Source organism: Thunnus albacares, chromosome 16, assembly GCF_914725855.1.
Source record: "Thunnus albacares chromosome 16, fThuAlb1.1, whole genome shotgun sequence".
In the NCBI taxonomy this organism is placed as follows: domain Eukaryota; kingdom Metazoa; phylum Chordata; class Actinopteri; order Scombriformes; family Scombridae; genus Thunnus; species Thunnus albacares.
Window position 1 is genome coordinate 20,355,066 of NC_058121.1, and position 19,013 is coordinate 20,374,078.

Genomic DNA, 19,013 nt, shown 5'->3' on the forward strand with positions numbered 1-19,013 from the left:
CATGGAGGTTCCCCGAAGCGGTCCACTCCCCAATTTTCTGCCCTTCCCTTCCATCTCAATTTCTTCTGTTCACCCGGTGTATCCATGCACCCTCAACCCTACCCTTAACCACCCCACTACAGGCAGCCAGTGTTCTAAAATGGACCTCATTATCATGATAAATGCTGGCGAGGTTCACCTAGGGATAGCTGCAATCTCCACAGCAACCAACCATCGTGTCTCAATAGCGGGTGGTGTGATGGGGCCACTCCACCCTAACTGCTTTCGACAGGTGAAGGAGACGGGAGGTAGGATGTGCAGCTGTGCCCCACAGGTACCTAGTAGCACATCAGCTGGCGTTGTCTCCTGAGGAAGAAGGGACACAGCTGCGATATTCAGGGTTTGTTCCACCTTGCAGAGTTGGTATTATATAATGTTGAAACATTCAACTCAAGCACTTGGTAGTATCAGTAGTCCAAAATCTTTATGTTGACTAATTATTTTGAAAAGAAAAAGAAAAATGTTGGCTTCTTATGAAAGAATAATTTGGAAAATTCACTGATTTGCTTTCTTGACAAGAGTTAGATGAGAAGATCGATACCACTCTTATGTTTGTAGTACAGTAAATATGAAGCTACTGCCAGCAGCTGGTTAGCTTAGCTTACCATAAAGACTGGAAAGAGGGGGAAACAGCGAGCCTGGGTCTGTCTAGGTAACAAAATTTGCCCACCATCTACCTTTAAAGCTTATTGATTAATACATTATATTTAATTTGTTTAATCTGCACAAAAAACAAAGTGTACAAACATCAATTCGCCACCTTTGGGCGTTACATGCCAGATTATTTCTTGGCCATGAGTAGTGACTTCCTGGAGTAATGTGTTAATTAGTGAGCTATACAAGATTTTGTTATTTTCAACTAAATGATAGCTGTTTCCCTCTGTTTTTATTCTTTGAGCTAAGCTAAGCTAACTTGTTGATGGCTCCAGCCACATATTTACCTTCCAGTCGCAACAGTGGCATCAATCTTATCATTTAACTCTTGGCAAGACTGTATTTCCCAAAATGTCAATATATTTATTTAAAATTGTATTTTTCAATACATGATAAAGAGGAGTTTTCCTTCATATATATTTTTCAGCCAACTACTGCATTCTGTCAAAGGTATTAAATTACAAATGGAGCAAGACCAGAGAAGGCACATTGGACGGTGGGGGTGGATAGTCATTTACATCTCAGAGCCAGTCAAGGGTAGCGAACCCAAATGGAACTGCCACTACTGTCTCCCCCTTGGTTTTATCGGGCTCTCTCTGAATTAGCACTGTATGAAAGCAAACCGTAATATGGATTTGCAAGGCCTTCCTGCATAAAGATAGCTCAGGCTCCACCAATCGGGTGCCCAGGCGAGGGGGGACTATGGAAGATCACAGGGCATGCATTTCATCGCGCCGGCCTGAACCGTGAATTAGCCATGCATGACAGAAAAATACAAGGCATGAAATTAGCTACAGCTCCCCTCCTCTGTGATCTGTCTCCCTAGACATCAGATGCTTCCCTGCTGTATATTTTGCTATACTTTCCATTACAAATGAAGTAGCAGAAAAATGCAGATTAGATTTATTATTAGGGGTCAGCACTGCAGTGGTGTGGAAAGTCATATCCAATGCAATGCTGTAACATAATTTTACGCTATATAAGATAAGGATTTGAGTAATGTGTGCTGCATTTCAAAAGAGTACACGAATTTTGAATCGACAAGGAAAGATGAAATTGTTTATGGGAGGAGAAAAATGCTGCAATGATGCCTTGAAAATGTGTTGGCTTTTTATTTCAGCTGATCTCCAATCCCCACAAGGAACTGCTTCTCAAGCAGGAGAATTTCAATCAAGTGAACTCAGAAAGAAAGGGAGAAAAAGGAGGAACAAGCCTTAAAATATATACTGTTGACTGCTTCATTTAGACTTTAATGTTTTTTGGCTGGTAGACAATATTTACTAACAGAACACATGTAACTATCATAAAGGATAGCTTTCTGAAAGTCTTCAAAGAAATTCACTCTGTAGATTCATTTTTTGTTCGAGGTTTGATTCCCTTGGATGGCTTTCTTGAGATCAATGCACATAGTTACACCTACCGCTATGTTCCCATGTGATATACCTACGCTTGTCCTTGTAACATTCTCTAACAAGAAAGGAGTCACTCGACATTGACTCAATTGACCTGGCTCTCCCGCTGGATTGAAGTGTTTTTGGCTGAGTGAACAGTGTTTCAAGGTTATGGAGGGAGATGCAGTCAAACGTAATGGCAGCCTGTAATGAGTGTTTTCCTGTGGGATGGACGGTGACTTTGTGGATGGCAGGTGATTCTAGGCCTCGGGGAGAAAGGATTAGAGACCCTCCTGCCATTTCTGAGTTCAGACTAATTTAGACTGATAGAACACACACTTCTTTTATGCAAGTCTTTCCTCTTCTTACTTATCTTCTTGTCACATTCTCGATGTGCTTCACATGTCTGCGTCCCTTTCGCTTTGTTTCACCTGTGTCTTGTTCGTTCACTTTGTGTTGTTTGTCTGCCCTTGTGTCTCCCATTTGATTTCACCTGTCTTGTTTTTCCTTCTCTTATTTCCTCGCCCGTGCTCTCGCCTCTGGAAAAACTATTATCTCCGTCTTTTTACAGTCACTGATAAAAGCGTGCATTCACATGGCTGCTCCTTCTGTGACTTCCGATCCATATGATGTGTACAAATGAAACATTATCATTGGCTCTATGAAGAGAGTCACTGGCATCAAGCGATGAATAAAAAATCCCAAGTCAGTGTTAGTTGACAGTATGAGAAAAGCATTTGCCTTGAACTTTTGCCTGAGACATAAAGACTCAACTGGACTGTGTACACATGCTTATTGCACACAGACACATACACATGATAGATACAGGTATGTGTCTTTAGATATGAAAAAAGCCCACTCATGTGCATGATGTTGCTTCTCATATAACCATACATTTTTATGCAACATACCATTCAAGTGCTTATATAAGCTTCCTTTAAGCTCAGATCTTTACATCATTTGAGGTCATCTCGCACACACTGCCTGCATCAATAGAAATGATACAGTCCCTACTCTGAGTGTGAGACATATGTTGTGGCAGGAAATGGTGTAGAATAAGAGCTATCAGCCTAAGCATTGTGGCAGAAATAAGTGATAAATCACGGTGCAGTGTGATGCAGACACTTCATCAGGCTCTGCCTTTGCTGAATACGCCCGCTGTAATGCTGGAGCAATGAGTGCCATCGTTTGCTCCTCATTGTAATTAATGTCACCACTGAAAGGCAGAGTGTGAGAGTAAGATAGAGGGAGAAAGAGAAAAGAATGGAAAGACAGAAGTGGAAATGAGCAGCTAGCAAGCCTGAGAGGAAGATGTAATTTAGGACTGGACCAAGTGTCTTGACTGTGAGATAATGGTGGTAATACAAGAGTTGGGACTGTCTTTTTGGGAGGCGGTAAAAGGAGCTGAAGAGTAAATTCTGTGGTTTCAGACTTTGTACACGAGTCTCTGCCATAGCTATCCTAGCTATCTAACTGGAATCATGATCATATTTATGGAATATCCCATCCTGTTGTTATGATTCAGAACTAAATTTAGTATTTATTGCCATTACAGACAAATAGTTTGGAGTCAAAATTGCTACTTGTCAATGCTGATTAATTTATGGCCACTTGGGGGCAGCGTAACAATCTGTAAACACAACACTGACCTGTTATCACTGTACAAAGTTGATATGGCTAACGCGTTAGCACACAGTTGTCTATTAACACCTCCAGCAGACACAGAACAAAATTAGCATTTAGTTGTAATCATTTTTGGAGACAAGAGAATGGCAAAAGCCCCTCTAAATGCTCCACATCCACAATGTTCACTAACTAGTTGTTTACTTTGTCTGTCTGCTGTCTGGTCCTGGGCTGGTAGCACACAGTAGGTTGAGTTTGTTTGCTGAAAACAGCAGCTGGAAATAAAGCTGATGAGAGCAGTGAGAGGGAACCAAAAAGGTAAAGTTAGCCATAAAACCATACGAATGAGTTCAAACGCTCTGTTAAGCTGCAGAGTTAGATGATAATTATGTGTAGGTTTGTCACAACAGGTGATACTGTTCACATTAATTTCTTTCATTGTTAAAACTGTATAAAAATGATTAGAGCAGTTAAAGGTCCAGCACACCCACACAGGTGTTTTCACTTGATAGCTGATTAGACCTTTACTCAGGTTGAAGTTGGGTGGAGCTGAATGGGCTGAAGCCAACACGTAGATTACACCAATATTCACTGTGATTCTGCCGTTTTTGCATACAAAACCGCTCAAAAGCTTTGAAACATCCTGTTCTCGCATAACTATTCTACACATAAGGGCTTTAATTGACCAGGTAAGGCAAGTAAGAAAACTAAACATACTAATAAGTGATGCTAATGTGCAGAACTGGATATAAAGCGTAATATTCAGTGTTTAATTGTGCTTGAGTATATCATTTTTGTCATGTTGTATTGCTTTACATTGTATCACATTGTAATAAATGTTATACAATTGTATTGTATTGCACTGTATGATGTACTATTGTATTGTACGGTGTCATAGGGTAAGGTTTACACACTGTTATCAGATACGGTGACTTGTATATTCTGCAAGTGAAATGTTCACAGATGTTTATTCCTGACATCGCTCCCTGACATTGTGCATTTCTGATTGCTCCATCATGTTTTGCGCTCACTTTCTAGGTGTGTTTGCCCTGGTCAGCCTTGGAAATGGAGAGGAGGATGAGTGGCTGTATAAATTACAGCCCTCCAGGTGAAAAATAGATAGACCGGGAGTGCAGAGAGGAGAGAGAGAGAGAGAGAGAGAGAGAGAGAGAGAGAGACAGGAATCAGATGCAGAGTAAGACTGGCTTGCTGATAGAGCATGATAAAAAAACAAGAACAGGATCATGTATTTCTATCATCACACCTGGAGTTCTAATGATGAATATCGACACATGGGAGTTATTACTCCGTCAAACAAATGAGAATTTCTACTTAGGTGACTGAAAACAATATTACCTTGAGTTAATTTTGATTTCCATGCTATGTAATGCTCTTTTGTTCTTATGAAATTAATGATTTGCAAGTTAATTGAACTGTCACGCAGTACATGAATTGGTGCATATGAAAACTGACAATGGTAAACTGAAATATAATAAAGACTTTAGTGATCACATCTCATTGTACCGCAAGGGCAGATACATTGAGAGCAAAGTGCACCTCCACAGGTCAGAGCTGCACGGTGGATCTGCAGTACCAGTACATTCAAATCCACATTTCCTATTTCACACTGAACATACAAGAAAAACTAGATGCATGATGTCGACAATGAAATGGGCTTACTGAGGCAATATTGTTTTGTTCAAAAAACACCTGGAGCAATTTCTTCCCTGAGCGCCCCAAAGCTCAGCGGTATTTAAAATCCAACAATACCTTTGATCGACACGCATGATGCATTTTCTCACCCCCTCTAAACCGATATCAACAATGCATACTTTAAAACCTCGGGGAAAGGGTACAAATTAAAGACTGAGTTTGAAAAAGAAACACACACGCTTCCTGTATAAGTTTCACACCACCCTCTCTTGCTGCCAGAGTTTCTGTTTGCTTTAAACAGAAATTTCCCTCCAGTCCCTCACGCAGCCCCACATTGTAGAAACCCAAGGCCTGTTGATCAATGCAACCTTAATTTGAGAGCATGGATTATAATAGAGGCATTAGGGTCCATTGATTAGAGCTCAGAGGGCCAGTTGCAGTATGAATGGAGAGTCAATAGAAACATCACTTGCAATGACAAAGTCCTGCAGACCCCCTCTAAGCCACAGGGGGATTTAAATGTCAAGAACATGCTTGATTTGAGGGGGAGTTGACCGCACTTCACATTCAGTTGGTTTTGGGTGTTGTGTTAGTGCTTATTTAAAAAGAAACAACAATTTTTATTTAAAATTGTAGAGCTCTTCCCCCTACTTGTATTTCAAACCTTTCTTTTGGTGTCTCTTATCACTGGCAGTTTATATTTGACATTTACATTGGACTCAGGGAGACTGTAATCACAGACTTTGGAAGAATAGTCCTGTAATTCACTGTGGTCATGTCAAAGTGTGTTTGAAAGACACAAATAAAAGGTGAAGGAGAGGTTGAAAGTTGTTTTTTTTTTTTTTTTAACATTTTATACAGATATGAGAGTGGTGGTAATAAAGACTTTGGAGTGGAAGGTTAATGGTGTCAATTCTGGATGCTGGAAACACATTGTGGAGGGTGAATCAGCCTGGCGTCTAGAGCATTGCCGCTTTTACTTTATTGACCCAAAGAGACATAAAACTTCTGAAATACAGCTGAAGACTGAACATCAAAAATCAAAGACTAAGAAACAGGAAACAGAAGTCTTAAATTAACACATTTAAAAAACCTAACAGTGTGAGGATTTTCCTATCTTGCTATTTATTTGAGGCAGCTTAAAGGTACCCGGTGGCCTGTTTGACTGCCAGTGGCACTATAGCAATGTTTTTGCTACTGGGTGTCTGTTACATTTATATAGTGCATGCAGGTGACACAGTTCATATCTTGCAATTGGTTTCAAGTTATTTCGTTGATTGATAGTTGGTGGTGGTAAGTCACCAACAAATGTTGTTCAGTGCTTTTAAATACAGAAAACGAGAGCACAGATTCAATGAAAGACTTTATTGTCTTCACATGAAATACAAGTGTTGGTGGTACTTTTTATGAACAGTCTTGGCATCAAAATATATGCATATATATTTTTTGCCAGCTATACTACCTATGTCAATGTCCACTGTGTCAGTACTCAGACATTTGATTGTGGTTTGCAGAGGCGATAACCATCAGTCCACAAAGTTAAATAACCTGTTAAGATCCCTGAAGAATTACTGTTGATTTATTATTCAAATTATATACAAATTTCAGACATGTGAGTGTATAATTACTTATACTATAATTACCAGTAAGATAACATGCATCTCTTCCCTGTAATGTCCTGTATCCAAACTGAGATAACAGACAGTTTGGTCAGTAATCGCATTAATGAAACAATCAGGCAATCAGCAATCATTAACCGACCAAGGCTGAGTTTTTTCGGGGGGAGAAAAAAGGCGGAGGAAACAACAATAAATAGAGCCAATCGTCTTTATCGGTGAGCAGCACATTGCTCATCCACACCCTCTGCAGCCAGTCATCCGAACCTTAATTAACTCTCTGGAATTGGCTGTTTTTTTTTTTTCCTTTGCCCTCGATGTTCCTCCTCAGTATTCACAGTGCTGGAGATTATCTTTATCGTTTTTTGTTGGGCAATGATAATCTGGGTGTACTGCAGGGCTAGGAAAAGCATGCCTGGGGCAATAATATTTCCACTCTGCTTGCACTTCTATTGACTGTGCTGTGCCTGACAGAAGCTATCTGGCAGTCAGTCACTAGAAGGCATGATCCCATACTCCTCTCAGGGTGAGGAAAAAGGAACTTCTGTCAAACCAAATCTACTTCTTAAATTTTGGGGGATAAATTACAGAGAGCTGTCCGGGATGTTTCAGAGTGCTAACAAGGCAAGACACGGAAAGACATATGACCACAGAGAGGCATCCTGATCGATGTATTCAAGTTATTTCTCTGCACTGGAGCACTGCTGATCTATAGCATTGTTGTGGTTTCCATTTCTTTGAAGGCACTATGTGTTACTAGTTCTCATTCCTCCTCCCTCCTCATCTTCCTCTTGTGAAGCGTGAAGTAATTGCAGCGCTGTAAAACTGCTACGTTTGCTCTTTCATCCCCCCGTGGAGCATCTGGTCGGTTTGAGCCGTGTAGTTGCGAGAACACACACCCCGGGCCCCAGTGGGAAACTTCACCCACTAACACACAGCGATGGCATCTTCCAACACAGCATTTTCATTTTCCACAGCTTATGCTAAATATGGCTTGTGTGCAGCTGGAGGTAGTTGCTGGAGACAGACAGAGAGAGAGAGAGAGACAGACAGAAAGGGGAGAGGTGGAGGGCAGGGTTGTGAAAGGTGATGCAGGGACACACAGGGCTTATGGGAATGAGGAGTATGACAGGGAGATGGGCTCGGGCAGGTGAAGGGGTGAATCGTGTTGTCATGTTCCGCATAGCTCGGGGGGGTAAAGGCTAATTTGACGCCCAGGGGGGAAAGGGAGGGAGAGGAAATGCAATGAAGCTAATATGGAGTGATACAGAAGGGGAATGAGCTGAACAGTCAACTCACTCAAACAGTCAGGTTCACTCATTCAGTTTATTCCCACAGAGGGCTAATGTATGAGAGATGCAGACAGAGTGGGTGGGATAGAGGGAGATATATAAAAGAGGGAGGGAAGAAAGAGATATACGAGCGTAGGGCATAAGTAGGAGTGTTACATCATGGAATTGTAAAAGATTGGGTCAGGTGGGAGTTTGTCTCCTCCAGGACCGCATTTAAAAACCTCTCTGCTTGCCTGTACAGTCTACAAAAACATTCCGACCTATAACTCAGAGAGCTTATTATCCCACAATCCTCCACTGGCATCCTCAGGTCAAGCAACAGCCTGCACCTTCAAGCCTCTAGGATGAAACTCTGCACCACAGGGGGCTCTTCTGCCTGCGTGGCTGCCTCCCCCCCCTGCTGGTGGAACAAACTACACAGTCACCCAGGGGTAATGCAAACTATGGGTCAGGGCCAGTTCTATCCTCAGTGCCCTAGGCAAGATTAGGATTTGGTACCCCCCCCCCCATGCATGCACACACACACACACACACACACACACCCACTACCACCACCACCACCATTTCAACCACCACATTACCCCGCCAGTACTGCCTCATTGCCACCCATTTATTCCACAGTAAAACAAACAAACATAAGACACCAAAATGGTTTCAGGACAAATATATATAGTTTTATTTTTATAAAGTAAAATTACTTCTCAAACAAACTTCTCACGTATCAAAGAATGACCCCAAATAATTGGCCAAACTTACCTGCATCAGAGAGTGGTGTAGATGGGAGATCAGATGTTCTCCAGCAGCTTGGGGGCTTCTGCAAATATTTCCTGAGTGCATCTGGACAGTTATAGCGTAGATATTAGACTTTTACAAGCAAAAACATGTAGCTGCAGAGTAGGACAAATAACTGCTACAGCCTAATGCACCAGCTGTGTGTAAGTTCAAACTTAGTTATAACGTAAATTATTACTAAGTTGTGATTTATGCATTACTAAAATAAAGCTTGTACCATCGAGATAAGTTACAACATAACTCTGAGTAACAACTAAATCGTTACACACACGCCCCCTAGGGTAGGTGTAAATAATAAAATGTCACAGAACTCACTAATGGTATAGTAAGTGCATCTACACAGTAATCCAGTATAGACCTAATTTATTGATATGATATTTTAATATCGATACAGCTTACTACAATGTGCTAAGATGCCAAGTACCTCATGTCAGCTTACACATAGCTGGTGCAACCCAGGGCAGAAGTCTGTGTTTTTATGGATATAGCGTTAGACATTATCACTGATATTGGTCAGTGAAATTTCTACACAATGTCTTATATTCTAGGAAGGAGCAGTTATCCAAATAGCTAGATACTCACTTGCCATTCAGTCTCATATCCTTCAATCTGTAATGTTATCTGAGTCTAGCAGCTATCGTAGTTAATATAAGATGACATACCTCTATATTGGGCTTATATGTCATTTTCCTCCTCCTCTTTTCTCCATTTTCTTCCTTGCACACCTGAAGGTGAATATCTACCTTTTGACATCTCTGCCTGGACTTTGGCTGTGATGCGCATCAAACGGTGTCCCACCCCCCACTTTCATTGCACACAGTACAGATGCAGGGCAGATGAAAAGTTGTGAGGAGCAGGGGTACAAAGTGTATTTCTTTTTTTTTTATATTATTTGTTCATTTGTCACCTCAGGGAAGAAAATGAGGAAGGGAACTCACCGGTGAATTTTTATTTATTTATTTTTTTCCTTTGAGGTGACCAGCGCCCACCAGACAAGCGTTAGCAAAAGGTGGCACCTGCCTTTAGGCCCTGCTGTGGGAGCTTTAAAAAAAAAAAACAGGCCTGAAGAGCTTTTTCTTTTTTTAGCAGAGGCATTTTATGTTCATTAGTAAGTAGCCTACCTATTCTTGGCTTTTAATTCTCATTCCTGTTGTGGTTTACCTTCTCGCCAGGGTTTGCATTCTGCACATGCATTATGAAATACGTCATTATTAATTTAGCCTGCCTCTTGTTCGATAATTCATGCTATTCATACATGTTATTTCTCTCCCCCGGACGAGTGGCATTCAAATTCTGCAAACAAACAAAAGTCGCATCATTGCAGACAAAAGGTTGCTCTGATAGTCTCTCCTTCGCTTTGCCTCTGTTCAACTCTTTCCTCTCTCTCTCTCTCTCTGTCTGTTCTGTTTCTCGGGAGAGCTCATTCTTCCAAGCTTATTTCCCATGAGCCTCTGCTGATTGTGTGATTGCAATCACCCTACGCAGCTGCCATGGCGACAGGTAAAGTGTATTCTTGCTCCGAGCGCAAATTTAACACCACATTTGATGACATAAGCAGAATAAGGTGTATGAGGATATGTCTGTGTGTGTGTGTCCGTGTGTGTGCGGAAGTGTTCCTAATTTATCTAACTGACTTATACCCATCACAAAAGGCCACGGGTGTCAGAAACATAGTGTTATCTCTGCTGTCTGGCAGTGTGTACTGTATGAGGGTTATTGCATCAGAAAATGAGAAATACTGACAGACACAGTAAAGTTATATGTCAATTTGGCAGCATCCTCTCCTATGGGGTATCGGGTTTGTCAGTGAAAGGAGGTTTTATGAGCGCTGTCTGTCTCTATGCCTCTGTATCTTCCACCAAACCTCTCTGAGGAGTGGAGGGTGCCCTTGCTTGTGTCAAACCAGTGTGTCAGAGCAATCTGTTTTGACAGGCTCAGAGAGATGTTTGCGTTTGATAGCGAGGTGCCTTCTCCCTTTGAAAAAAGGAAATTGGATGGCATTTTTGCTCTGTGTCATACATGCCTCACTAACCAGCAGAGTCACTGTAAGCAGAAAAATATTTATATACGTACTAGAGTATATTATACCATCCTCCGCTGAATTTTCCCAATTATGAGAATGGCAGCTGGTTTGCACTGTGTGACAGTCCTTGAGTAAATTACGGCAAATGCGAGGAGAAATAACACCTGAAAAACCCAATTTCACACCACATAAAACTGTACATCAAGCAGCTAATTACTATTCTGAATGTATTCTCTTGCATTTGCCGTTAGAGGCAGTCAAGCCGAGGCAATATCACGGACACCTTTATACAAGCTTGAAGTCCGATGTCATCCGGTCAATGTCAAACTTTTCTGTCCAACCGAGCCTCTGCTGAGATCTACACAGTTTTCCTTGAACCCGTCTACACTCCACTCACTGTGGCATGAAGCCGCTAACGCACCCCTCCCTGTGTCTCCACCTCCCTTCCTCTCCCTTTCAGTCTGTCTTTACACATCCCTCATTTTTTCTAACCTGCACCTCTCAATAGTGTTTTCCTCTTTTACATTCACACTCCATCTCCCTCTCACTTTCACTACACCCTTTTCATTTCCTTCCTTCTCCTTTATCTCGCTGCCTTTTTCCGCCTGATGAGGCTTTCACTCCTCAGGTTCATACTTCATCTCCCTCTTTCTTTTACTCTATCTTGCTTTCATTTCTGTCTCTTTCTCCTCATCTTGCAGTCTTTTTCATTTTTCTGTTTTTAATACCACTCAAGATCACATCATGGACCACAGCCTCAGTCAGCCAGTACAGTGAGATGTGCAAATGTCTTTTATGATAAATACAGTAATCTGTTCAGACCAAATTATTATTCAGAAAATGACAGCAACTAACTTTTTTTAAAGTCACCTACCGTGATACATGTGTCTTGTACAGTACATCTTTAGGCAATAATCCCCCTGCCGAGCAGTGACATCAGAGCAGTATGACCGACCATGCAGGTGAGCACAGAGAGGTGTATTTATTTTGCAGTCCATCAAATTAAACTTGGTTGAAGTTGATGCTGACAGGCTAAGACTGTATTAAGACAGATGACAACACTGCATGACAAAATTTAGCCCCCGCATTCATTTCAATGAGACAGCTGCAGCTCTTTCAGGGTCATGTGGAAAAAAAGTTGAACTTGGCTCAACTTTTGCCTCAACACAATACAAGAATACAGAGCAAGGCTCTACATTGGACAACCAGATACCCACAAGTGCACATTCTACTGTTTATCTACTGATCACCATGATGAAAGATTGTTCCCATAATAACTTTCCAGAATTGTAAAATCCCCTATTATAAACCTGTGCAGTGTTTTGGCATCTGAAAGGCCTTCAAACTTGTGGGTGTATAACTCAAAGTCTTCCTGAATCATATTTTATCATGTCAGCAGTACCCAAAACAACATGCCATGACCTTGACAATGCAGCCTCTTGGTTGTTTTAGCACAGTATTATCACAGTTTTCAGTTTGAATGCACAGGAAAGATGGTTTCAGCCCAAACATGTAGGAGCAAATAGTTCATGCAAGGTAGACAGCAAAATGAAGAGGAGCACATGGTCCTACAACACAGTTATCTAGGAGGCTATGGACTACATCATAATATAAATATTATAAAAATGATTTTCTGACATTGTTTCCCTGTTGTACCCCATGGTTCAGATTTCCTACCCAAGTCCGCGTAAAATTGAATTCAGAGATGCACAAACATCAACTTTTTCACCATTCTTCTGCACAGTCACAACTTCAGTTTCATGTCAATGTCAAAAACCCATTGGATGCACTTTGTGGAGGTCAGTATACTTGAGGTCAAAGTTCAAAGTCAAAGTTGCCACAGCTAACACAGCTGCTCTCTACATTATAATTATGCCCTTGCTCTGAGCAATGTCAAACTTAAAGTTCATTTAGCCCGTAAGTCCAAGTTACTTCACACAGGTCTAATCATTCTCTGGTTCTAATGCCTTTAGCACTGAGCCTGGAAAGAGACACATCTGGATTGGGCACTGGGCAGGGGGCAGGTTTGAAAAGACTGTGGAGGTGACCTTACCTGACCTTTGTGTCTCCAAAGGCTTCGGATGTTTAGAGAATGGATAGGCAGTATCCCTTTTTTGTAAGGGACTTGAGCCAGACGTTATAGCCAAGATGGGGAAGAAGTCTCTGCATGACCTCTGTGTCAAGTCAGTCAATGTTACATAGCCTGCAAATACTGTAAGCCTCTAAGGGAGTGATCTGGTATTTGAGGTCTCCCATATAAAGTCTGCTGTGCCCACAAAAGATGTGAGGGCTTAGGGTTGAGGCTTATCATACTGGCATCAACATTGGTGCTCCTGAGACACATTTCAGCCCACAAACTATATCCACCTGTCCATTTTTACCTGCCTGGGATGCCAGCTTTTCACTGAACAATTATATTTAGCGTCATTACTAACTCCCCCTTTATTTGCACTTTACAAGGCAGGCTGTGGTTTGTGTTTAACCAATGTGTTACTGTGTTTTCAGTTCCTTAGTCGGGGGGGAACAATTTCCTACTCGCTCAAGCAAAACCGGTTATCTCAACAAGTCCTCCAAAGTAAACGACCACAAAAGTTGTTTGACCATGCACTGCAGAGAGACCCATAGGAACGTTTTCTAATCTGGCGCCTCTATTGGCAGTAATCGGCAAGACAACAATATTTGTCTGTGCTTTCCACAGTTAAAAAATTATTATTTTTTATGATGTGACAACGCTGTGGTTAAGATTTGGTTTGGATTAGGGAAAGAGCAGGATTTGTGTTAAAATGATCACTTGAAACATGGGTTAAAGTTACTACTTCCTTAAAGTATGGCAACCTTTGTCATCATGACAACTGTCCTGACTCACGGTTGGTAACGGGACACTCGCAATTGAAAGGGGGGGACAGCAGTCTTCTGCAGCAAGGTCACTAAGTCCACTTTTTGCAAATTAGGCTCTAACCTGCCACCTAACCCACCACCTCAAAATATGGAAATTTGACATCTTGTATAGACGTTACCTGAACTGCGCCACTTCTCCGGCTCATAATTACTATGGCCACTAGATGGCATCTGTGACTCAAATGTAACTACAAGTCGTTTTTGGAGTCTGACATCATGGCCTATAATGTCGTTTTTCTTGGCAGGACAGGCTCGGTTATCTCTACCACGTACACGGTAGAGCACGAAGAGGCTGTTAGTGACTTTTTGACTTTCAAAACCTTGATAATAACTACAGCTTTATGTAGAAGGAAAGACACAGTGATACCATGTTGTTTAATTGTATAATGTGTGATACTCCAAGTTCTGTAGACCATATTTTTAGCAGAAATGCTCTGCTGTGCCGCATGAACTTTAAATGACTCAATAAAGACATTTTAAATGTCAAATGTCTCATTTTCTAATTTTCTCTTGCTTTTGCTGTTTGTTCCTTTTCTACTCTCAAGCCCTCTCTCCCCCCCCGTCTTGCCATCCTTCGCTCATGCATCCTCTCTCCCATCTTGTCCTGTCTTTCTCTCTCACTCCTCTAGTTGTCCACATAGCTAGGGGCATGGAGGCAGACGGGGAGACGATTATACAGAAGTTGTCGTTACGTAATTCATTATCCCGCTCCGTTTTGATTGGCTCACTTGGATGGAGTGGGGGGAAGAGAGAGAGGTGTGGCGGGGCAGGAGGAGCGAATAAAAGACACTTTACACATGGTACACAGAGTAAAAGGACGGCCAAGGCGTGTGGTGGCTGGCACTGCGTTCTTTCATGGGTCATTGCTTTCAATATATATATAAAAAGAGAGACGGAGTGAGAGATGAGAGGATGTTTCATCTATCAGGCCGCCCCTCCTCCTCTTTTCTTCATCTTTAACACCACTCCTCTCCCGAAGGTCACATTTTACTCTCTGCCTAAATGCAGAAAACATTTGTTCAAAATGCACATATAAATGTATTTAGATGCAGAGTGCATTTTTTATTATAGATCATAACACTTGAGGACACATATATGCATGTCTACTCTTCAGTACTTACCATGATTTGTTCATTATCACTGCGTCTGGAAAGGATGTGCCGAGTACAAAAGACAGCAGAAGAGAACATTGGGTTAATAAATAGGTAAATAAATAACAATTCCTGCTCTCAGGCATCATCCTGCATGAGCTCACAGAGCCTCTATTGCTAGCCAGTGACAGATTGTTCAATGAAGCTGTTCATTGCGCTTGCAGCAAACATAAATGAAATCAAATTATGGTATTCTTCATTTTTCTAGGACACTTCGAAAGCACCCGTGGCGCCTCTTTGGCCATGCAGCTTTCACTGAGACCATATAGGAGAGACAAAATGATGAAACAAAAGAATCATTTTATTTAGAGGCTCGAAATAGAAGCTTGATAGTCTTCTGGAAGTCTTCTTGTATTAAAAGAGTCAGTGGGCAATGATTTTTTTCCGATGCAACTCTGAACTGTCAGAAACAGCAGTCTAGCATCCTCCCCGCTGATGATGTGATGCCACGTATAATGAAAGTACACATAATGAAAGTGCACCTGTTCAAATTAACCAAAATTTACAAGGTCACACTGATACACTGTAGACACCACATGACGCATTTAAAGAGATGCTATCTACAATAAAGAGGGTATGGAAGTGCATTGCATTCACACAAGAAAAAGAAAGTTAGACACCTTATCTCATAATCATGAGTTACTATCTCATAATTACAAGACAAGATTTCATAATTCCGAGAAAAGGTCTTGTTATTAAGAGATCAGGATCTTGTAATTGTGAAAAGTTAAGGTAGCCTAGTAACGTCACTAACCTAGGCTACAGGATAAGACACTAGGCAATGATGGCGCTATCACATTTAATCTGCTTTTATTTCCTTCTCGGTATGAGACATTGGGAAATATTAATGTTACTTAATGTGGATGTGTTAATATTAGTATGTCAACGTTATACAGGCATCTCAAGTCATTAGGATTGTTCAGGTGAAAAGCCCAGTCTAACCTGCTGGAAGTCGTTCTCTTCCTACAGGAGCAGTTAAACCAATAAGGGTTCCTTCATGGATATAAATTCAAGCATTTGAAATACATCCAAGCTGGCTTAGTGGTGTCACAAAATCCTACATCCTCAAGGAGTACAGCTGAGACTATGGAGTTGTCTAAGACAATGTCTATACAGAAACACAGGTCCTAACTTCTTGTGGCATGTCAATTCATACGACAAACTAAAACCATATATATATTTATTAACGGTACCGTTGACGGATTTGCACATATGGTCACATGGCTACATGCGTATCCACAAATAGCAATCCCAGGGTTATTGCTGGTTAGTTCATTGATGAAGTGGAAAACAGGAGCACACCATGTAACCATGAAGACAAGTTTTCTGAGACATGCTATGTTACCAGCTCAAGTAATTGGATTGAACAATGGTGGGGATTTTTAAGAAAACACTATGAACAATACTGGATCAATACAAGATTTAAAGGACCTGGACTATTGCTCAGGGGACTTCCTTGACAAAAATCTAATACAGTTCACATGTCTGGAATAAACTGAGGTAAGGCTTTTTGGTTGAATCAAGATAACACTTTGAATGAGTTAAGTAATGAATTAATTGTTGACTTCATGGTTCACTTCATTTGATGAGACTAATCATATGTATTCTGTCTTACAGTAAAACAATACTGTTCATTGTTGTACACTGCAGTAGTTATTGGATGCTGTAATACTTTCTCCTATCCATGCTGTTCATATTTCTGACACAATTCCAATGTAAGTAAGACAAATCCAGGAGTAACTGTCTCATGTTTTCACTGAGAATTTTCTTGCTTAGCTGTTTAGGATAGTAAGAAAAGGAAGAAATAGCAAAAAAAGACTAACTTTTAAAGGCACTAGCTTAAATTTTCTCTGTTGAAACCTTATATGAGCTTCAGCTGAACTTTAAAATGCATTTTGCACAGAAGGACTGTGTGCTGTCTCCCATCAATTATTAGAATTTACTAGAATCTCTTCACAGCCACTATAGAGAGAAAGAATGACTGCAGTATCCAGTAACTCTTTCAAGGTACATAGTAGCATGGGGTTTTTGAAAAGATGTGTGAGGAATAAATGTTAATAGTTAACCTTTCTTTCCAGAGGAAGCTGCGGGAAGTTGCTCATCTGTTGAACTGCCACAGAATTCGCCTCAGCAGGAATGCAGTTTCTCCAAGTGGACTACCACTAATGATGTACAGCCTTCCACCCCTGTTTGGCACTGCACGCTACCTCAAGACAGTATTCCATCAACAAATACAAGCTTGTCGAGAGGAATGCCTGCCAAGAGGCCCGCATCCATGTGATGAGAGTGTTTTTGACATTTGTTGCCTAGTAATGTCAGAAAACAATCTACACCCACCTACTACTCCAGAGGAAGGAAGAAGAGCCTACATCCATACTCAGCTTTAATAGTGAGTATACTGCTGCTGTAAGAAGAATATTTTGGTGAAGAGTAATTTGTACAGAACCTATTCATAAAATGGGTCAAATGACTTCCCATAATCCTACAACGACCAAAAATATTAAAATAAACAATACATTCAGATTTTTATGGTTCTCATCTTGAGAGTTTAACAATGCTGTGTCCTTTATTGTGTTTCAGGCTGTTCCCAGAAAGACAGCTGTGAACCGCACACAGAGAGCCAACTTTCAGATCTGCCAGACTGCAGGACACACTAGAAAGCGATTATTAATATTTAATTGTCCGGAATTGTCCTGAAATTTCTTAATTGCCATAGCATTGTTCATTTTTATCTGATCAATAGAGAAACATATGTCTAAACATATGTCTAAATGATTCGTACAGTTTCTTGAATGAATGGTTCTGTAATCAACGTGTTTTAGCTGGTAAATGGCAAAGTTACGTGTATTACATCTGTTTTACATGTGTTATCATCATATTATGAACTGTATTAAATGTAATTGGGCAGGTGTGCATAGCCTTGATTATTTAAGGAATGTGTTATGAATATACACTGTGGACATTAAAAAAGTACATTGTATTTTAACTCATTTTACGACCACCACTAACAGGGTTTGCCTTTGCTATGACCATAGTATTTTAAAATTGAACACATTAAATATGTCTAAAAGTGTAGTAGATGCACACATCCCATAAACTTCAAACAAGTGCTGGACCAATGAAACAATGTAACAAAGAAAGATGAAGGTCCGCACACTGTAGCTCCCTTAGATGCAGTTTACTAATACTGAGACATCCAATACCAATACCAATGAATGTCTCAATATCAATAAACTACATCTAATCTACTATCTTAAATCTGTGACATATTTGCACAGCCAAAATGAACATAAAATGTTATTAAAGCAGCCCAACAAAATAATATTGGTCCCACCCAGAACAGCATTTTTAATCATTTATACATAACATTTCTTTTTCTCATAAATTTGACTAGAACTGGAGGTAAATGGGGTCATTGTGTGACAATCAGACATTTTTGGGACAATAATTCTGAGTGAAAAGTTAACCACAGAATGCGCTGCTTTTACTTAGTCAACTCTCAAGTGATGTGATGTGAGGGGCTGGTCGCATTCCCTTGAAACCACCACAACAAGAAAATTTCAACCTCTGGGTAACACAGAACATTAACACATCAATGGCTGAGGGGCTGTGGCACATCAAAGATAAGGGGACAAGTAGAAAAGTATGAATTAACATGACAGGCATTACATATACTGCTCTTTTCTAAAGGAAAGAACTACAACCCAGGAAAAATCAATCACTGTTTACAGCACAGTGTGTACTTCTCACCCACCCATGACTGACAACTGACCTCTGTATTTGCTATAACATTAACAGAAGTTGGCAAACTTAACAGCCTTTGAGCCTCACAGTCTGTTTACATTGCTCAGATATTAGTTTGCTGATATATGAAAACCACA

At 40.7% G+C, this 19,013-nt stretch overlaps 2 long non-coding RNA genes across 3 annotated transcripts; one reads left to right on the forward strand and one right to left on the reverse strand.

Moving 5' to 3' along the window:
* Nucleotides 1–14,892: 14,892 nt before the first annotated feature.
* On the reverse strand, nt 14,893–17,279 carry LOC122999376. Its single transcript, XR_006407710.1, has 3 exons — nt 17,199–17,279; nt 15,103–15,127; nt 14,893–14,979 (listed from the first exon to the last, which is right to left on the reverse strand). It is a non-coding gene; the product is annotated as an uncharacterized LOC122999376 (long non-coding RNA).
* On the forward strand, nt 15,120–18,083 carry LOC122999375. Of its 2 annotated transcripts, XR_006407708.1 has the most exons (4): nt 15,120–16,632; nt 16,750–16,847; nt 17,211–17,521; nt 17,713–18,083. It is a non-coding gene; the product is annotated as an uncharacterized LOC122999375 (long non-coding RNA). The 2 variants fall into 2 exon arrangements; XR_006407709.1 differs by lacking the exon at nt 16,750–16,847.
* The last annotated feature ends 930 nt before the right edge of the window (nt 18,084–19,013 follow it).